We start from the raw sequence: 20,651 nt of genomic DNA, 5'->3' as shown, positions 1-20,651 counted from the left end.
ACCTTGGCTGGGCTCATGTTTGCTCTGAAGAGAATGAGACAGCAGGCTTGGAAGAAGGTGGCACTGCTCCCCAAGGGGTAGGAAGCCAGGAAATAGGAGCTGAGCACCAGGAATGGCCTTACCCAAACCCCTCCAGCTGCTCTACCCCTCTTTTGAGAAGATCCCCTCTCATAGCCAACATGGAGGTGTCAGTTTAGACCAGAAACTCCTCCAGAGGTGCAGGCTCTGAGGCCTGTTACAGACCCAAACAAAAAGGTGATGGACAGAGGCCCCACCTTAGGTCCAGACCCTCCTGCTTCCACAGGGTGTCCATGAGCTGGATCACCTGCAGGGTCAGCATGTCCTGGCGGAGGTCTGGAAGGGCAGGAGTTTCTATTGGGTCATACACCCATGGAAGGCTCAGAGTATCTGAGCTCTGTCTTCTCAGGGAACCCCCTGGGGCCTTACAATAGAGCAGTATGGGCCTAGGTGAGAAGGCCAAGGCCTCAGGATGTCCCTGCCCAGCCTGGCTCACCATCCCCATTCTTAAAGATGATGCCAACGCTGTCAGCACTCCCTGCCTCCTCACTGCTGTACATGATCCACAGCGCTTTCATCTTGGAATCCATGAAGGTGCACCTTTCCACACTGCAGGCAGAGGGCAGTGTTGGCTTCCACGGTTGGGGGCTTAGGGTGGGGGAGGGGGCTTAGGGCCTGGCTCCACATGGGGCTAGGCTGGGGCTCACCTGACTTCTGCAAGCATTCTGCTTTGGTCCAATGGAGACTGCAAGTGTGAAAGGGACTTTAGGTAGGTAGGGAGGACCCTCTAACCTGGGTATCCTGAGGAGCTCCCCAGCACACCCAGGGAAGGGGGGCACTCCCCCCTCCAGAGTGGAGGCCCCTCTAACCTGGGTGTCAGAGGAGCTCCCCAGTGCACCCAGGGCAGAGGGGCACTCCCCTCTCCAGGGGGGAGTGCCCCTCTAACCTGGGTGTAGGGGGGGAGCTCCCCAGCACACACAGGGCAGAGGGGCTCCCCCCTCCAGGGGGGAGGGCCCTCTAACCTGCGTATCTGTGGGAGCTCCCTACCTCACCCAGGGCAGAGAGGCACTACTCCATCCAGAGGGGATGCCCCTCTGACCTTGGTGTCGGGGGAGCTCCCCGGTGCACCCATCATAGAGGGCACTCCCCCCTCCAGAGTGGAGGGCCCTTGCACCTGGGTTTTGGTGAGGGGGCCGATTCCCCCCGCTACACCCAGGGGAGAGGGCACTCCTTTCTGGGGGGGGAGGCCCCTCGAACCTGGGTGTGTGTGTGGGGAAGAGGAGCTCCCCCCTAACCCTCGCACCAAGGGGAGAGGGCACTCCCCCCTCGGGGGGAGGCTGCTTGGACCTGGGTGTCTGGGTGGGGGGGAGATCCTGCCCCCCCACCCTGCAACCAGTGGAGAGGGCACTCCTCTCTCCATGGGCGAGGCCCCATAACCTAGGTGTCTGTGGAACTCCCCAGTGCCCCCAGGGCAGAGGGGCACTCCCCCCTCCAGGAGCAAAGCCCCTCTAACATGGGTGTAGAGGGGAGCTCCCTAGCGCACCTAGGGCAGAGTCACAGATCAGTCAGGGAATTGTGGAAAGACCCTGAATTGGTTTCCAAAGAGCATTATGATACCAGGCAAGTAAGAAGCCCTCTCAGGAACAGGATCTCCCAAAACCTCAGAGGGAAAGAAGGTGGGTACATTTGCAGCAGTAAGGAGTGTCCAGGAAGGGAAGGAGGCCTCCCCATGAAGAGCAGTTGTTATCCTGGGGTCTTCAGATTCATTCCCCACGAACTACACTTCTCTTGTGATTGTGCTGATGATTCCAAGCTCAGGGAACAGAAAAACCCCTAAGAGCTCTGAAATTTAGAAGCAGTTAAGGCAAAGCGGTGACTATACTCAGGTTGATCCTGGGTTCTTCCAGCTACAAAACCATGATGTAGCTTTCGACTGGGGGGACTGCAATGCAGGCCACCTTATTAAAACACCTGCCACCAAGAATGAGGCTGTCAGGGCTCTGAAAACCACTGGGAATCCACAGGTGCAAATGATGGTGGAGCGGGACCACACAGGTTCTCCCTACCTTGGGACAGAAGATTGTGGCCCCTCCACAACCATCAGCACAGCTCCAACCCCTACCATGTAGGGTGTGGTGCTGGCCAACTTGGAAAAATATCATAATAATCATGCCAAGTTATAGAAGTTACACACAATGTCTGCATGCTGTAGGGTTTCATTTAGGTAAAGCACTAGAAAATACAAAATAATGTATGGCAACAGAGAAGAGACCAGTGGTTGCTTTGGGTGGGTGGCTGGGGAGTGGGGGGTTAGCAAGGCATTAGGAAAGGGCTAGAGAAATGTTTGGAATAATAAGAGAGGGGTTTACTATAATTGTGGCAAAATAAATCATGGGTATATACATATATCAAAATTACCAAACTGCACACTCCTAAATATGTGAAGTCAGTGATATTTCAACAAACACATCTTTAGAAAATACAGGGGGAAAAAAAGTTCCCTGCCCTCTGGAACCTGTGTCCCTCCAGCAGAGTGAATTCCTCACATCCGTGGACTCCCCAGCCCACACTGGTCCGAAAGCCTCACCTGTAGATGTTCCCTCCGGGGCCACTGCCAACCATCAGGAGGAACTCGAGATCTGCCCCAGAGTCTGCCTCCGGACTTCCGAAGAAGGCTGTGGAGGGGCCTCCCTCTCAGCTCAGGGACCATCCCACCAGCCCAGCCTGAGTTGCCCTGACTCCCACACGGGAGCATGAAGGGCGCAGCTTCCCAGCAAGGAGCCTCAGCCTGAAGCTCCACCTGCAGGAGGAACAAGGGAAAGCCCTGTGGGCATCGCAGGCTCCGACCAGCAACAACCCAGGGCCTTCCCTTCCCTCCCCCGGGAGCTGAGGAACAAGGGCCAGGATGGCTCCCAGCACCCTGCAGTCCCTTTTGTGCCGCAGCTACTATGCCTCCCTGGACTCTTGCCGCTGCCACGCCCGGCCTGCCATCCTCGGGCCCAGGGCCAGCGCAGTACCTGAGACGACAGCCCTTCTTGGTTGACTGTTATCAAGGCCCTAACTCCTCTGGGGCGCCTGTGTCCTTTTCCTGGATCCTGGTATACACCTGTGCTGACACCCTGCAGTAAGTTACACAGCGCGTTCTCTCTTAGATGGAGCAGGCATGTAAGGTCGCCACCACTGATGCAATACATTCCCCACGTGAGGCTGGGGCACCAGGAGACACGTTCTCGGCCAGTGTGTGGTGGTGCACAGGGGCTGCCTAAACGTCCCTGGGAGGAGTGTGGTGGTTACCAGAGTGCCACCTGGAGGCCTGTGGATGTCATGACACCCCCTCCCCCGCATCGCTGAGCCCCTTAGCCAGTGGCATCTTTGCAGAGCCTAGGTTGGGTAGGCAGAGTTAATATCTCAAATGGCTACACTTCTAAAATCCATATATCGATTCAGTGTACTTCCCATGAAACCCCAATCAGTACATGAATTCATTTGGAAAAATGAGAAACCTAGAATAACCAAGTAATCCTGTGCAAGAAAACCAAGGCAAGAAGCATCACTATATCAGTCAGAAATGCAAAAAAGAAAGGAATAGAAATTATTGTTTTTTTCAGGCCTATGAATGCATTCTTTCTATGTGTATTGAGGTTTAGCATCTTTTAATAGCTGAATTTAAGGAGCTCTTCTGTAGAACACACAGAAAGGGATCAAATATAGGGAATAGTCTACAATATATAAGGGCTCCAGTCCCCCAAGAGGAGTATCAAGAAAACGAGTAAATAAAGATAATACAAATGGGACGTGGAACAGTAGCGACTCTCTTACATGTGAAAATTACAGTGAAATTTCTCTGTTATTTTATTGAATAACTTAAGAAGTGTATTATGGTTACCAGTGATTTTTGCTTTAGTGGTGGATCCATTTAATTTTATGTTCAAGAAGTCTTACTTTCAATAGGACTAATTTAAATTGCACAGATAGTGCTGGGGATATGGTTCAGCTGGTAGAATGCTTGCCTTGCATGCAGAATGTCCAGGGTTCAATCTATGGTACCAGGGGGGGGAAATCTGATCACTTCATTTGCACAGATAAATGACATCCTCCTGAGCTTCTCAGTTGTGTAGAAACTCTGTGAAAAAACAGCTATCTGGTCCCATCAGTGAGAGTGAAGCAATTCATTCCCTTTCAGAGCTGGCAGGTTTCATGGCAGCTCTGCAGGTGCTGGAGTGTGCTGTGATGGCATCACTCACTCAGTATTTAGGCATCCAGTACTAACCTTACAGAACTTTTCCAGACTATTTTTCAGCATGAAACAGGTACTTTCCCTGTCAGTATGTATTGTGTGGCAGAACTCTTGGCACTGCACTGCAGAGTCCCTTCCCCATCTTTTATACTGGCTAGGCACTCCCAGGGGAGAGGCCATTCCGACCACTACACTGCTCTGGCATCCTGGATTTGCATGAAGGAAGCCTTCTCTGGGGACTGAACCCTAAACTTCTAATACAAAATTAATGACAATGGGACTGAGATACCTTTTCAAACAAAAAATCCAATCTGTAGTTGTGATGTGGATTGGGATTTGTAAACTCTTCATTGAGTTCTCTGTAGCTGCTTCCTTCCACGAGGAAGGAATTCTTTGTTTCACAGATTCACTTTCTCAGGTGTCATCTGAGGTGAGGCTAGAAGCCTTTGGTTTCTACAACAGAAGGAGTCTCCAATTATCTTAATATTTATTTATAATATTTAATTCAACCAGAATGCATTATATATTTTTATACTGGATAGTATGAGGGTTCATTTCAATTTATTTTCCAAATAGATAAATTTAGAAAAAAAAATGTTTTTCATTAAAAAGAAAAAAACAAGTTTTATAAACTTTAGAAAAAAGAAGAGCCCAAAAATATCCCAATAGAAAACTGACAACTTATATAATTCAAGAAAGCTGCAGAATGGCAAATCCAAATGACTGTTAGAGATGAGAAGATATGATTGAATTATCAAATAGAAATAAGATATGTTAAAGTATTGATGGGAAAGCTTCAGACTCTCAGTTTTCAAGATGAGAATTAAAGTGTTTGCTGATGAAAATGAAGGAAAAAGCACCTCCCTCCATGAATAGTATATTTTGGAACATTACAGTTTTCCTAGATAGACATAGGATAATGTTTTCTATAAAAATGTTTTATACTTTCACCCTAGTACTCTCATTCCTAAAAATCTATCCTATGACGAAGAAAAAAGGGAAAGCAATTTTCATGATAGAAATATATTAATGGCCAGGGATGGTCTGATGGTAAGAAATTTACTAAATAATTTGTATACTCTGTGAATGAAATAGTATGAATCTTTTTAAAATGAAAAAAAAACATTTTTTTAACAGGCTTGCAGGTATTTTCCTGAGAATTTGCTGAATGAACAAAATCGGTCCTAATACAGAAAAATATTTGTTATTTTTCTGAAGAAGCAGAAATATATGTATTAAATGGTTCCAATTTTATAAAATAATGATATAAAGAATGCTAAATATTAATTTCTGTATATGTTTATATAAGATTATTAGAGAAAATGCAAGTTTTATTCTTAATAATAATAATTATAATAAAACCAGTATTTAGATAATTAAGGAGAATGTCCTGGAAAAAGGCAGAAGCAATTTCTTCCCAGTAAGGAAGTGAAGAAGGTGGGAGGCAAATGGGAGATTTAGCAAATCTGGCATAGAAAGAAAATGCTTTGGGTACGTGTAAATAATTTAAAAATGTATATCATTGACTTCTTCTTATATTTGTTTATTAATTTATATTTTGATTTGTTACATATGAAAATAGAATACATTAGAATCCATATTACACATATAGAGCACTATTTTTTATATCTATGCTTGTTTACATAGTACAGTCACATCCTTCTTGTCTTCTTACATGTACTTAGGCTTCTTCTGCAGGGAAAATTAGCAGTAAGAGCAGGAATGGTGATGAGAAGAAATTGTATCACATGTGAAAATTTTTTAACAATATTTTCAAACAGGTTGCAATTTCATTGAACAAAACCATACTTTAAAACCAAGCAAGAAAATATAAATAAAGATGAATATTTGTTTTGCAGGGTGACCAAGTATGTACAAGTAGAAACCAATTCAGTTTCTTAAACTTAGAAATTACCAAGTGTTGCCCACTTTCCCAGGTCCTGGAAAGAGAGAAAGATCTTAGCTTTCTCTGAATGGCCAGGAGCTTGATGCTGGGTCCTTTGAGAAGATTGTCACTCAGTCCTTCCAGATGACCTGAAGAATGATGACTCACTCACTGTCTCCATTCCACAGATGTAGAAACTGAAGTGCAGGCAGTTTTAAGTAGAATGTGTTAGAAAGTTGGGCATCATGTGGAAATTCTACTCTGTTTATTTTTTCTTTTACACAGCCACCAAAAGATCCAGGTGCCTCCTTCACTACTGGTAAAACTCATTTTTCAGAAATCTTTTTTTTTTTCAGAAAAAGAAGATTTTTCAAAAATCATTAGTGTAGCTCTCCTTTTACTTGACAAGAAATTCTGGAATAGCCTATTTTGAATGATATTTTCTGAGCAACTTATTTTTTAATGGAAAATTGTATTGACTTCTAGAACCAAATTTTGTGATAGCAATGTCAACATAGAGCAGTGTTTTCTGTTAGATGAATACTGTCATAGCTTGAGAAGTTGGAGACACAGCTTCTTTTACCAGAGGTCGAGGTGATGAAGAACAGTCCCAACTCTGGCTAACTCTTAGCACAATTAAATCTTAGCACTAGTACAGGGGAGAGGGAGTCTTCCAAAGGTCCATTAAAGTGAGGCAATTGCTCCCAAAAAGCGCAATATAAACTGATTTTCTCACTGAATCCCACAACAAACAAACAAAAAAACCCAAATAAAGCCTTTACTACAGTGCCCCAAATACTGTGTTGTGCATGTCCACTGTTTATGTGCACACATGCCTACACACCACATGAGCATCTGTGGAGTTTTGAAGCATCTGTAAATGTGGACATGATGCCCAATCCCAGCAAACTTCTTCAAAGGACAAGAATGTTTACACTGTAACATTTTCTGTTGAAAAGTAATCTTGATGCCAAAATACCATCCCAGCTATACAATGTTTTGAATTTTGTTTTAATCAGTTTTTTTTTCCTGCTGTGACCAAAAGGACTCAAATAGAACAATTGTAGGGAAGAAATAAATTATTAGAGGGCTAATGGTTTTAGATGGCCTCAGTCCATAGAAGGCCAGCTCCATTCCTTGGGGCTCCAGGTGAGGCCGAACATCATTGGAGAATAGTGTAGGGGGAGGGGACCAGCTCACATGATGATCAGGAAACATAGCGAGAGGTCTTCATTTACCAGATAAAAATAAATACTCCAATACATACCCCCATTGCCCACATCCTTGGAGCATCCTTGGTTGGACCACAACTTACCACTTCAGGTAACATTTTATTAATCCATATTAGGGGATAAACTCACTACTTGGGTTAGAACTCTCAACCCACTCTTTTCTCCCCTGAACCTTTTTTTCATTATCTCACACTTGAGCTTTTGGGGGATCCCTCACATCCAAACCATTACAAATTCTTTCAGTGACCCTGATAATGCCCTTTTCAATCACCCTTTCCATCAAGTCCAGTTCAGAGCTGTGCTGCCTACACTGGTCAAGTGTCTCTCATCTGTCTGTGTCTGAGCAGCACGTCAGTTTTTCTTGTCTACCATGATGCAGTCTTCTTTAAGACACAGGCCACTAATTTAGCACATGGTCCCTCAACATGGGGCTTTGGGACATTTTTAAATCATTATTTATTTCAGGCTGTATAACAGTTAGTTTGAATTGTCAAAATGATTTTATTAAGAGATGAAAAATATTTTGAGGCTTCTGGGTGTGTCAGTGAGGGTGTGCCTAGAAATGATTGGCATGTGTGTTGATTCAAGATCCTTCCTAAACGTGGGCATTACCATCAATAGGATGGTGGCTGAGATGGAATAAAAATTGGGACAATAAAAACGCAGCAGGTGCAGATGCAAGATTCAATTCATCTTGAATGGGTTCTTGATTGCTGCTGCAATCACTTGAGTAATCAGATCCTCACTCTTCCAAAGCAGACTCTGCCAAGGATTCTCCAGGAAGTTTACAGAAGCCCTTGGTTTCAGACTGGGGTAGCATCACTGATCCCTTTTGTTCTGAGGCTTCAGCATCTTGGTCTTTGCAGCTCCTGGCTCCTGCAACTCTCCAGCATGCAGATGGCTATTGTGGAGGATCCAACTTCTGGACCTGTAAGCCAACCAAAAAATCCCCTTTGTATAATTATACCTCCTGTTGGATCTGTTCCTCTAGAGAATCCCAATGAATAAAGGCAGGAATGCCACAAAAATTCTGTTATATTCTAATATTTATATGTAGAAGCAACTGATGTTGGTGTGTCTCATTTTTAGAGATTTTTGTCTTTTATGATTGGTTTCTAAAGAGTCTGATAAGTTTTTTTTCCACTCTAAAATTAACTCATAAGTATTTTTCATCTATTAACTAAGAAAAATCTGTAGAGTTCCTTTGAAATTATGTAGACACTCTTTATCTTGTTCAAATTTCACCCCTAGTTGCAGCCTCTATTTTCTCTTATCTGGGTCCATTACTACTGCGATAGTAGAAGCAAATGTGACTCCATTTTGTTTTATGACTTCATCCTGTAAAACAACCATGCCAAGTAGAAGGGTCATGACTGGGGCAAGATGTTCTTTTCCTTCTGCTATAAAGCCTTTAAGAACATGGAACTACCTACTGGGGCATTGTTTCTGTAACTAGGGTAACGGGCTCTGTTTCTGTAACTGGGGTGATTGGGCTGTGATTGGTTAGGCTTCCTTCTGCTTGACTGCATTCTCCCACTTCTGTACCCTGGCTTGCTTGCGTTGGCTAGACCCCCGAACATCCCTTTTGCAGTTTTCAGGCTTATAAGGAGCACCCTTTCAATTGTTCCGGGATGATCAGGGGAACTGCTTTATGTTCTGGTCAATCGCCACTAGTGTGCTTCAACAAAGGCTGGATTCGATTATACGTGAGTGGTCTGCAAGTCAGTTTATGAAACCTCTGGAAGAAGCTTTAACTATAACACTACAATGATGGCTTTGAACTAGTGTTTTTGTTTTGTTTGTTTGTTTTTTAATGTTGCCATTCTCTGTATATGGCATTTAACCCAAAGTTGGCAAAAGCCAACTTCTGTGTTCACAAATTTAAAGCAGTATGGTATCATGGATCCCCATTTCCTTCAGTTGCTTATAAGTGATTACTGTCTTTGTTTCTGATACTCCAGATTTCCTCACTTGCCAACAAACTCCCTTCAAGTTGGCTCCTATAACCTTTTATCTTCTCCCATTTGTTTTATAAATGTTTCCTCAATCTCAGTACAGTTATATGTACCTTAAATGGCTACTTTTCCAAAGAACACTGGCTTCTTTCATTGGAGAATAAAAATTAGAATCTGTAATTTAGGTATAATGTGAGCTCATCCCCTTCCCAAGTGCATGTGATCAGGGAGGATTCATGCTAGTCTCCTTCCCCTACCCATGTACAGAGGTCTAGGGACACTTGGTGCTTGTCCCCACACCCACATGTATACACTTTCTCATTCCGCCCATTTACCAACGGTCATCATTGGATCTGGGATGCTTCCCAAAGCTCAGGTGTTGCAGGATGGTGCCATGTGCAGCCATAGCTAGAGGTGGGGCTTTAGGAATGTGTGTAAGGTTCTGACCACATCAGTGGCTTAACAACTTGATGGGGTCATACCTAAAGGAATTGCTAGGTGTTTGAGAAATCTGTAGGAGGTGTGACTAGTTGGAGAAAGTTTGTCCCAGGGTATGTGCCCTGAAAGAGAACATCTTGTCCCTAGCCCTTTCCCTTTCTCTCTCTCTCTCTCTCTCTCTCTCTGCTTTCCCCTCCTCCTGAAGTGGGCAGCCCAGCTCCAACTTGCCCTCCCACCAAGCTGTTTTGCCTGACAACAGGCCCAAAGCAAGAGGGCCAAATCACTGTGGACTGAAACCTTAGAGACTGAGCCAGTTTAACTCCTTCCCCCTTGATGTTGTTTTATCAGGTCTTTTCTTTCAGCAATGGACAACTAATTATCACATCTATATATACTAAATAGATCTCTGTATAGTAAGTGTAAATGATACCTTCACTTCTAGCCCAATCCATAGGGTTTATACAGGTTCTGCCTTTGCTTATTTATGTATTTCCAAATGGAAGAAAACTAGATCACTAATACTAATTTCTGCAATCCTTTTGTAGTCAATCTTGCTACCATGCAGGCCACCTCACTGGAGCTTTGAAACCATCACACATTCCAGGTACTTGATGGATGTCATGCATACTTTTCCATTGCCTTGAAACTACTTACATGTGAAATCAGATAGTATGTAACTTTTCACCCGCACTTTCTACTGAACATAATGCTGTTGAAATTCTTCCATATTATTAGGTGATCTTGTATTTTTCCCTTTATTACTATGTGATATTCCACTATCAATACTATATCAATTCTCTGATATTGGCTTTCTAGGGACTTTCTTGTGTATATTATAATTTCTCCCTATGTGGGTGGCTACTTAGAGGGATGCTGTGGTCATCTTGCCTTAGCCCCATTGTGGACATGTAGTTTTCTTCTACTCGGATGTTGAGAGCTTCAGTTGCTGTATCCCTGAGGGAATTTGCTGAATATGCATGTAAAATGAAAACTGATCATTCTTGTCAGCAGCTGTTAAAAAACTACTAGTGACAAATAAAGTAAAAAAAGAAAAAGAAAAATTAAAAAAAAAATAAATGTGTTATTTAGTAGAACACAACTGACAAAATTAAGTTGAAGTCTATACACAAGGCAGTTTTCTGCTTGGTATTCAATGAACTTTTATATAAAGTAGAGAAGAAAAGCTAAACACTATCCCCAAAGCCTTTGAAAACTATAGCAGGATATTTATAATTCTTATTATAGTTCACAGTTCATGGCTACAACAGAGGATGTACCCCAGTATAGATAACTGTATCTCAGTGGAAAGATCTCAAGGACACACAAATGCTTTGAGAGAGGACAGCTTCTCTGGTTGGTGATCTACCTGTCCAGTCAGCTTAGATCCTGCATGCAGTATAATGCTCTGCAAAGGGAAATGATAGAGTCATAAGTAGGAAAAGAGTCACAGACTAGAATAGTGGTCACATTCGCGCCACATAGAATATACACAAATGAAAACTCTATGCATCGACTGACAGCCACAAATCTGCACTCTTAATGGTTCTTTACTCTGGGGAGAATTTCAGAGAGTAATGCTCCCATGAAAGACTTGAGAGATGCTTTACCTCCCAGATGCATTATCTCTTTGGACTGTACATAAGACAAGTGCATCTGTTGTATGTGATAGATGCTTATGAATCTTAACAGAAAACCATTTGAATTGCAACTTACCTTAAAATGTAATTTTCTTACATCTTAAGGATTAAAGAGCTGTAATATGGGACAAGCCTGGTCCCATGACTGAATCAGATTAGGGCCTCATGTTTCAGTGCTGTAAGATGGAACAAGACTGGTCTCATGACCTAAGCAAACCAGGGCCTTTTTATGCAGCAGTCCTCTCAGGAGTAATGCCTTGAATACTCCACATCACCCTGTTTGGCCCCAGAGGATGACTGATTAGTCAAATGACTGGTAATATTCCTCAAGGTAGGAACAACCTAAGACAGGCACAGTTGCAGAGGGGCCATCAGGAGAAAGCTTGGGCACCAACAGAGGTGAGGCAAAGAACCTCAACCCCCCAACTTGTGCAAAGGTCTAAATCTTCACCCCTTCTGAGAGAGGTCTCTTGCCCCCATGTCTGCTTTGCTCCCCATGCCCAGCTCAGATTGCAACCCAAAGGACAGACAGAGATCTAGTCAACAGTGGCTGTCCTCTCAGAACAGCAGGAAACAAATGCAGCTACAGGAAAGGGCCATGTCTGGATGTTTTCTCTTTTCTCTTTCTTGCTTCTTCCCTCTTTTTCTATGCTTTTCCTTTTCCTTTCTTCTCTCCTCATGGTTTTCCTTTGGCAACAAATTTAATAAAAAAGGAGAAAATGTTGGAATAAGTTTCAGTCTCAGCTAGCAGCTACTAGCAGGTCTCCAGCCAGTTCTCTTACCCGGAGTCTGTGTGTTGATTCCACATCTCTACCCCTGCGACAAGGTAGCCGAATGACCATGGATCAAGAAGCAACTAGGAACACACTCTAGATGGAATATGTCTGTTCCCATGACAAACAAGAGCAGGCACATCTGTGGTACCTATTTTAGAGGGGTGAGATGGGACAAACTTGGTCCCATGATCGAACCAGACAAGGGCCTTCTGTGACACCTGTTTTATACCTTGAAGATGGGAAAAGCCTGGTCTCATAACAGAACTAGGTCAGGTCCTCTTGTGCCACCTGTTTTAGAGCTATCAGATGGGACAAAACTTGCCCCATGACCAAATCAGTTTAGGACCACCTATGCCATTTGTTGTTTTAGAGCTGTATTATAGGACATGCCTGGTCCCATGACTGAACCAGGCCAGTGCCTCCTGTACCATTTTAGAGCTGTCATATAAAACAAACCTGATCCCATGATTGAAGCAGGCCTGGACCTTTTGTGCCATCTGTTTTAGAGCTGCATGATGGAAAAAATCCGGTGCCATAACCAAACCAGACTAGGGCCTTCTCTGCCACCTGATTTAGAGCTGTAAGTTGTGACAACTCTGATTCCATGACTGAACAAGGCCAGGGCCTCCTGTGCAACTTGTTTAGAGCTGTAAGATGGAACAAGCTGGTCAAATGCCAAAAAAAGCAGCAGCTTCTGGGCCACCTGTTTTAGAGCTGTAAGTTTGGACAAGCCTTGTCCCATGTCCAAACTAGGTCAGGGCCTGCTGTACCACCTGTTTTAGAGCTGCATGATGGGAAAATGCCTGGTCCCATCATCAAACCAGACTACAACTTTCTGTACCTGCTATTTTAGTGCTGTAAAATGAAACAAACCTGGTCCCATGACCAAACCAGGCCAAGGTGTCCTGTCACACCATGTTAGAAGTGTAAATTGAGACTTGCCTGTTCCCATGACTGAACCAGACCAGGGCCTCCTGTGACACCTATTTTAGAGCTATAAAAAGTGACAAGCCTCCTCCCATGACCACAGCAGATGAAGGCTTCCTGTACCCATGTTTTAGAGCTGTAAGATAAGACAAAACTGGTTGCATGACCAAACCAGATCAGGATCGTTTCATGCCACATGATTTAGAGCTGTAAGTTGTGTCAAGTCTGGTACCATGACCAATCCAGACCAGGACTTCTTATATGACCTGTGTTAGAGATATAGGATGAGACAAGCCTGGTGCCATGACCAAACCAGAACAGGGCCTTCCTGATTTAGCACTGTGATATGCTAAAGTCCTGTAACATGACCAAACCAGATCATGGTCTACTGTACCACATGTTTTAGAGCTATAAAAGGGGACAAGCCTGGTATCATCACTGAATCAGACCAGGGCCTCCTATACCACCTGTATCAGAGTTGTAAGATGGGACAAACCTAGTCCAAAGACCAACCAGACCAGGTCCTCCTATACCACCTGTTTTAGAGCTGTAAGATGGGACAAACCTGGTCCAATGATGATTCCTGACCAGGACCTCCTATACCACCAGTTTTAGAGCTGTAAGATGAGACAAACATGGTCCCATGAGCAAACTAGACCAGGGACAACTGTGCTACATGTATTAGAGCTGTAAGATGGGACAAGCCTGGTCTCATGACTGAACCAGGCCAGAACCTCCTAGAGCTGTAAAATGAGACAAATCTCGTTCCATGATTGAACAAGGTCAAGACATTCTTTGACACCAGTTTTAGAGATGTAAGATGGGACAAACCTGGTCTCATGAACAAACCAGACCAGGGCCTCCTGTTCCACCTGTTTTAGAGCTGTAAGAGTGAAGAAGTCTTGTCCCATGACCAAACTAGACCAAGACCTACTGTGCCAACTGATTTAGAGCTATAAGATGGAACAGGCCTGGACCCATAATGAAATAGACCAGAGTCTTGTGTACCACCTGTATTAGAGCTGTAAGTTTTAGACACCTGGTCCCATAAATGAATCAGGCCAGGGCCTTCTGTGCTACCTGTTTTAGAGCTCTACCTTAAGACAAATCTAGTCACATAACCCATCTTGGCCAGGGCATCCTGTGCCAACTGTTTCAGAGCTGTAAGATGGGACAAACTTGGTCCCATGACCAAACAAGGCCAGGGCCTCTTGTGCCACCTGCTTGAGAGCAGTAAGATGGGACAAGCATGTTCCCATTACCAAAATAAACCAGAGCATCTTGTTCCAGCTGTATTAGTGCTCTACAATGGGAGGCATGTGGTCCCATTACTGAACCAGGCCAGGGTCTCCTGCCACCTGTTTTAGAGCTGTAAGATGGGACAAAACTAGTCCCATGACCAAACTAGGCCTGGACTTCCTCTGCCATCTGTTGTAGAGGTGTGAGTTGGAAAAGCCTGGTCCCATGATTGAACTGGGCTAGGGCAAATTGTGCCACATGATTTACAGCTGCAAGATGGGACAAGCCTCGTCTCATGACTGAATCAAGCTAGAGCCTCCTGAATCACCTATTTTAGTGCTGTAAGATATGTCAGAACTAATCCCATGACCAAAACAGACCAGGTCCTTCTGTGCCACCTGATTTATAGCTGTAACATGGGACAAGCCTGGTCCTATGTCCAAACCAGGCCATGGCTTCCTGTGCTACCTTTTTAGAGCTGTAATATGGGACATACCTGGTCCCATGACTGAACAAAACCAGGGCCTCTGGTGCTACCTGTTTTAGAGCTGCTAGATGAGACAATATTGCTCCCATGACAGAACCACGCCATGCATTCTGTACCAGCTGTTTAAGAGCTGTCAGATGTGACATGCTCAGTCTCATGACTGAACCATGCCATGGCCTTTTGTGACACCTGTTTTAGAGCTGTAAGATTGGAAAAAAACTCGTCCTATGACTGAACCAGGACAGGGCTCATAATTTGATGGAATTATTAGAAGGTGGTTGAATCTATAGAATGTGGGTTCTAATTAGAGGTATGTCTTGGAATGCTGTATCAGGTCCATGGTCCCTTTCCTTTCTCTCTCTCTTCTCTCTACCACCCCTTCCCCTCTCTTTCCTGGATGTTCATATACCTGTTTCCTGGATGTCCAGTTGAGCAGCTTTTCTTTGCCATACCATTCCAGCTTGATGTTTTGTTTACCGTGGGCCCAAAGCAATGGAGGGAGCTGACAATTAATTGAAACCTCTGAAACTGTGAGCCAAAAGAAACTATTCTTCTTTTAACTTTTACATGTCAGGTATTTTGTTCACAGTGGAAAAAAAGATGAGTAACACAATTAGCTTATTGAATACTTATGTTAACACTACACATTTGGTATTAAAGATGGGAATTGATTTCCTAGTACTAAAGAACATTTTCCGAGTACTATAATGACAGAGTTTTCTATAGAGAGATCTTGTGTGGACTCCGCTGCTAATTAGGAATTTATGATCATTGTATACAAATAAGTCAAATTTGCTTAATATTCTTGTTAATCATATTCAACTAATAATCCTTATTCATATGTACAAATATTCCACAATGAAACCCACTATTCTCTATAATTAAATTGTACAAATAAATATTTAAAAAAGAGTAAATAATAAGTTTGGGTTTAAAATAAAACAAACTAAATTCACATTACTGCATTCTGAAAGTAAAGCTGCCACACAAGCAGAAAATTGCCTACTTTGCAAAATTACTCAGAGTACGAGGCTAAAAAGTAGTCCTAGAAAACAAAATATTTACTAAAAATATATTAAGCTAAGTCCTAGACTTTTAAGAATAAATGTAAGCAAACAATCAAACACATAGCTCTAACAGTTCAGAAATGGTCACAAGAACACATACAGTTTTATTTCTAAGTATTGTGCACTTTGGGTATAGTCAGATTTATGAACTGATCAAATTGTATATTGTAGTATAAAGTCCAAAACAGGTGTGCTATTTTGGAATGTTAAGACTAGAAATATTTTATGACTAGATATTGGAGTGTTGATCCTAAATTTCAACCTTCCTTGATTCTATGGCTTTAGGCCAGGAGCTGAGCTTCTTGCATTTTACTTTTACTATTCCTTAAATTGGTACAACATAATCCAATGTGACTCGGCCTCATTCTGCCGATATGCCTATATAATACCTAATTCTTAGGATTCCATGGTTCTTCTTGGCTTTTCAAAGTCATCAGCTGAGGCAAGATATTTCTACTTCCCCCTTTGTAAAGTTAACTTTTAATGTATATTCAGTTTATGCCTTAATTTTGAGAGTGTTTACATATCATTCTACTTATTAATTCAATAAAAAATAAATAACACAATATATTATGTATGCTAATTCCAGCTCTCTCTAGGCCTATCCTACATATCAATCTGAATGTGGAGATACATTTATGATAAAGAGGAAGAGGACTTCTAATTAGATGTGTACATTGGCAAATTGTAAGCTGGTTTCCTTGTGAGCCAAGTTGAAATAAATCCCATATTCAACATGGAAGTAATTACCTTGCACAATTGAACTGAGACAGATTGCTTTTTGCCTTCTTTATTCCTGAACAGTCATTAGTTGAAGTAATAAATATTGATATGGAGTATAATACTCCAAAAAGTTTATTTAAAATAATTTTGAAGTCCACAGTGGTTTTGTTATCCTGGGTCATGCCATTTGCAGAAGTGTGATGAGTGCTTCTGTGGTTTTCTTAGATTTTGTTTTTGAGTTGTTTATGGCTCTGATAATATTTTATACAAGGATTCATTAACAATTGAAAAATTTCTGATATGATAAAGCACTCTTGTCAACTTTGGCTTCTAGACACATGAAATGTATCACTAAAAGAGGGGATGTGATTGATAGAATTCATATTCATTGGAAGCTGCTTTTTGGGGGCCACTCAGTCTCTGAGGGGTACTGCTGGAGAGGGCAGAACTGCTTCCTGGTATGTGATGTCATTCTGATTATTTTGTTAGAGCCCCAATTTACAAGCTTCACTCTCTGATAACTGATGTCTTGAAAAGTATTTCCATCTCTTTACTGTTGTACAATTCAGAAAAGATATAAGGTCATCATTTAGAGAATGGTTTCAATATATAAAAGAGGGTAATTCTCACACAATAGGTACATCATCTAAATGAGTTTATGCCTCAGACAAAAAATATTTCTCTAATGGCAACTCCTTGGGTATGTTAATGATTTTGTCCAGATCTGTTTAACAGAGATTAGGGTACTGGTTGGGATAGACAATGGAAAACAGGCAAACAACTATCCCCAATCCTTTAAAAAATTTTTGCTCTTTACTCAACTAAAGAAAATGAAGCAACTCTCAGAACTATTTATTAAGTACTGAGCTTTCGGCTGCTATGCAGTGATTTGGAAGGACTGAGACTGAAATTAGATCTATTTCAGTATTGATTAGGGCTTGAAATAAATGTTTACATTCTTGAAATAACTTCTTGGTGATTGTTTATTTGTTAATGTCTTTAAATATTAATTGGGAAGTCCATTGGTCTCCTACAAGTTCTAGATGGGCTAATTAGCCATTTTGTAAATCAATATACTACAGTATTTCATTTAAATAAATTAATTTATAATCTTTCATTGACATGGAATTAAAACGTTGGTACAACTAGTTTTTAGTCCCTAATTAATCTATAATCAATGTTACTATATACATGAATTGAATAAAAAATTTCATTAGCAATTTTCTTGGGCAAAAGATAGTGTGTAATAACTTTCTCTGATTGCCAGACCTGCAGAACAATACCCTGACTTCAGCTTTCTAAGCAAAATTGTCTACACACCATTTTTAAGGATATAGAGATGAACAAGCTACTAGTTGTTTGGATGATGTTTTTCTGGTCCTTGATGTTGCCCTTATACTTGAAATTGCTTACCTCACAAATATGAAATTCAGTTGTTTTTACTACAGGTTTAGGCAATATTCCCTTATTTTGTTATTCCTAACTAAATGCAATGAACAATGCATATCAATTTGTCTGCTAATGCTACTTAAAAGCAAATTTCAACATTGACACTTATCCATTCAATTATTTATTATGTCATACCACAGGACATACCACAAATAGTTATGTATGGATGCACTCTCTAAATATTGGGCTAAACAGAGCTTAAGGTGTTATTTGAGGGAACAACAAAACAAAGAAAATATGAAATTAGTCCAATTAAAAAATTTAAAGGTCATATCGGGGCTGGGGTTGTGGCTCATTGGTAAAGAACTCACCTAATACATGCGAGAGGCTGGGTTCAATTCTGAGCACCACATAAAAATAAAAAATAAAAAAATAAAGATATTGTGTCCAACTACACCTAAAATATTTTAAAGATTTTAGTGTTATATTTTAGTAGAAGAAAGCTAAAGTGATGATGAAATATCAGTAATATGATGCATTTTCACAACTATAAGACTAATTAATTGTGAAAACACAAACTGAAATTTCCTAAAATAGTGATATTATTAGAAATTTAAATTGCTTGACAAATAGCCTTTAAAAACACTATACACCTTTCTGATGTATGTACAGAATCCAGTGACTGATCAGCACTGGAGTGGCTCCTGAGCTCAGTAACCTCCAACACCCTATCACTGTGTTAAAAACATGGTCACCAATCTTGGAGTATGGCATCTAATAACTCACATATGGTAGTACTTTAGCAAAATTTTGCTCAGCAGAAACTCTGCTCAAGGTACCATGGGGAATTAGAACTATCTATCAGATGTAGGTAATCATGCACTACAGACTCCTAGGGTAGCAGAAAAATTGGGGTTTATATGGACCCTTTTCTGATGTTCTGTTTTTATACAGAGTCCCATTTACAAAATTCATTGTCCTTTTAGTGTTTCTCCAAGGATGTTGGTTTTAATGCTATTCTCAATTAGTTCTCTACAAAAAGAAGTTTTCCAAGGTCAAACACATTTGAGAAGCAATAGGTACCATAGAGGCTCTGAGTATTCCTGCTAAAATTAAACCTACTTAAATTAACCTGGAGTTTGTACCAACCAATTTGATTACAAAAAAAAAAAATTCACATATTTCTTTCTGTATTCTATTTAGTATTGTATTCATAGAAAATGACTCAGTGTATCCTTTTTCAGATAATACATACTTATTTATAGAAACATAAAATTGTGTTTGGCTTTTTGAACTCATGTGTAGTTGTTATTTGACTCTTTGAGTTTTTTTTTTTTTTTAGTGTGCTTACTTTTAAGACACATCTTCATGATTTACTTTGCTTGACTTCTTAAATGTAAATACCAGTTTTCTTTCTTTTTTTTAAAAAAATTATTTTATTGGATCCAACCTATTTTTCCAGCTTTCCATTTTGGATCATCGGTATTTTATATAATGTACTCATCATCAGTTTGAGATCTTTGCTATTTACAAATGCCACGAGCAGCAGTGCGAAGGACGAGACGACAGCCGGGCGCCGTGGACCGATCCCAGGGCAGATGGGATAGTAGCGAGCGAGCGAGGCCCGGAGTCCCGCTAGCACCCCTTGCTAGGTCTGAGAGCAGGCTCTGTTTCGGCGCAGAGATCCAGGGTCGGGCTTTCTGCTGGACGAACGCAGTGTTGCCCTGGACGGCGCCAAGTGCGACAGCACCTTGGCCCTGGCCGCTGGAGCACTCTGTCGCGAGGCGCGGGCCGCGCAAGTCTTCTTCCTCAAAGGAGGGTATGAAGCTTTTTCAGCTTTCTGTCCGGAGCTCTGTAGCAAACAGTCGACCCCCATGGGGCTCAGCCTACCCCTGAGTACTAGTGTCCCTGACAGCGCAGAATCTGGATGCAGTTCCTGCAGCACCCCACTTTAGGACCAGGGTGGCCCATTGGAGATCCTGCCCTTCTTGTACCTGGGCAGTGCCTACCATGCTTCCCGCAAGGACATGCTGGATGCCTTGGGCACCACTGCCCTGATCAATGTTTCGGCCAATTGCCCCAACCAATTTGAGGGCCACTACCAGTACAAGAGCATTCCTGTGGAGGACAACCACAAGGCGGACATCAGCTCCTGGTTCAACGAGGCCATAGACTTCATAGACTCCGTCAAGAATGCAGGGGGAAGGGTGTTTGTCCACTGCCAGGCGGGCATTTCCCGGTCAGCCACCATCTGCCTCGCTTACCTCATGAGAACTAACCGGGTGAAGCTGGATGAGGCCTTTGAGTTTGTGAAGCAGAGGCGAAGCATCATCTCCCCCAATTTCAGCTTCATGGGCCAGCTGCTGTAGTTCGAGTCCCAGGTGCTGGCCCCGCACTGCTCGGCCGAGGCCAGGAGCCCTGCCATGGCTGTGCTAGACCGGGGCACCTCTGCCACCACCGTCTTCAACTTCCCCGGCTCCATCCCTGTCCACTCCACGAACAGTGCCCTCAGCTACCTTCAGAGCCCCATCACCACCTCCCCCAGCTACTGAAAAATCCTGGAGGAGCTTCCATCCCTCCAGGACTGCAGGCTCTTCCTCCAGAAGAGAGGCAGTAACTCCAGAGATGGGCTTGTGGGTGC

At 42.5% G+C, this 20,651-nt stretch overlaps 2 pseudogenes; one reads left to right on the top strand and one right to left on the bottom strand.

The window, feature by feature from the left end:
* Nucleotides 1–742, bottom strand: part of LOC143389686 (phosphatidylinositol 4,5-bisphosphate 3-kinase catalytic subunit delta isoform-like) — a 41,322-nt pseudogene extending 40,580 nt beyond the window's left edge.
* A 2,181-nt stretch (nt 743–2,923) lies between these two features.
* Nucleotides 2,924–20,562, top strand: LOC143389687 (dual specificity protein phosphatase 1 pseudogene; annotated as a pseudogene).
* Nucleotides 20,563–20,651: the final 89 nt, after the last annotated feature.

Source organism: Callospermophilus lateralis, unplaced genomic scaffold (genome assembly GCF_048772815.1).
Source record: "Callospermophilus lateralis isolate mCalLat2 unplaced genomic scaffold, mCalLat2.hap1 Scaffold_63, whole genome shotgun sequence".
In the NCBI taxonomy this organism is placed as follows: domain Eukaryota; kingdom Metazoa; phylum Chordata; class Mammalia; order Rodentia; family Sciuridae; genus Callospermophilus; species Callospermophilus lateralis.
Note: the sequence above shows the minus strand (reverse complement) of the source record. Positions and strands in the feature narration are given on the sequence as shown.